This window comes from Gekko japonicus, unplaced genomic scaffold, assembly GCF_001447785.1.
Source record: "Gekko japonicus isolate JY-2015 unplaced genomic scaffold, Gekko_japonicus_V1.1 scaffold6677, whole genome shotgun sequence".
NCBI lineage: Eukaryota > Metazoa > Chordata > Lepidosauria > Squamata > Gekkonidae > Gekko > Gekko japonicus.
In genome coordinates, this window is record NW_015163831.1 from 22001 (window position 1) to 23500 (window position 1500).

General features: G+C 41.6%; 1 non-coding gene across 1 annotated transcript; it reads left to right on the forward strand.

The window, feature by feature from the left end:
* The first annotated feature begins 849 nt into the window (after window positions 1-849).
* TRNAC-GCA lies at window positions 850-921 on the forward strand. Its single transcript has one exon. It is a non-coding gene; the product is annotated as a tRNA-Cys (tRNA).
* The last annotated feature ends 579 nt before the right edge of the window (window positions 922-1500 follow it).

Genomic DNA, 1500 nt, shown 5'->3' on the forward strand with positions numbered 1-1500 from the left:
GAAGGGGCCGTCCAGCAGCGCGTGCTGTTGTTTACCTGACACATCACCAACGGCCGTTCCGCTTTATTTTCTCTCCTACCGGCTTCAGCGGCGGGGGCCGTGTTTGATGGCGTCATCGGATCAGCCCCGCCCCCTAGGCCGGTCAAGGCACCGAAAGAGTCTGGTGTTTCCTGCTTCTGCCCGCAGAGAGAATACCTTGGCTCTGCCCCTTCTTCAAGAGCGAGATACGAGTAGGGTTGGCTGTGCTGTGTCGTGAATGGGAACTGTGTTGCTTCCAAAAGCTTGCACGGAGAGGTTTCGCAGCTGGTACTGGAGGTCTCCTTTCTGGCTCCTTAGTTCTGGCTCTAAAGCTGAGGAACTAAAGGACGCTTCAAAATTACAACATTCCTGCAAGGAAAACACATCCGTGCCGGAATGCTGATAATTGTCCATGTGTAAGCAGATGCTAGGGAAGAAAGGTATGTCTGCAGCAGTCCCTAAAGATGGTATCATAATATAACCCTATCCTGAACCCACGCAAAAAGCAGAGATGGCATATGGCAAAGAAAGATGCCTCTGTCACAAAATGATTCTAGTAAGAGAGGCAAGTGGTACACTATCCCATCAGGCTCATTTGCCATTTTGGTTGAAAAATTGCTTTCCAGCCTCAAATATATTGTTTGCCTTCTTAGTCTACCCCATTCCTCAAAGCATCAGAATACGTTGTAGCATTTAGACAGAAAATAAACACATTCTTATTTTGAAGCTATACAAAATGTAATTATAGGGTTAGTGAATTGGAAAATATAAACTAGTGAAGTGGCAAGAAAACAAGTAACATAAGTCACCTTACTGGAGGTATAATCGGTTGGGGGTATAGCTCAGTGGTAGAGCATTTGACTGCAGATCAAGAGGTCCCTGGTTCAAATCCAGGTGCCCCCTCTTTTTTAAAAAATGAATCCTGTTTGATAATATTTTAAGCAGCCCTAAGTAATCCTCTCCACCCTCCACATCTGTTTCCAGAATCAGGAGCATGTTAGGATCTGTTCTCACAAATGCTAGGTTCAGGCTGCTGCCAGTTCCTTAAAGACTGTTTTATACTCACTAAAACATACAAATACTGCTCCATTAAAGAGACAGGTTGTTTTTTCCTTTCAGCTATTTTCTATTATTTTACTGCAATAAAATATAAATATTTAAATAATAAAATCAGAATTCCATCTGATATCAACTGATGAGTTCCACCTTTCTGAGTAAGGCGATACTCTCTTTTTCAAGAACTGTTTAGTTGAATCCTGATTTATATATCCCCTCTATGAAGCAGAATAGAACCCTGATTAGAGGATTCCATTAAGAGTTCTCGGGTGAGGGAGAATTATCAATCCGTACTAGCATTGAAAATATTTGTCCATTGTCACCTCTATTATTTATTTTAGCAACACAGATTTTAGCTGCAAAGATTAGACAAGAAACAAGTATTAAAGGAATAAAAGTGGACGGTATAGAATTTAAAATGAAAAG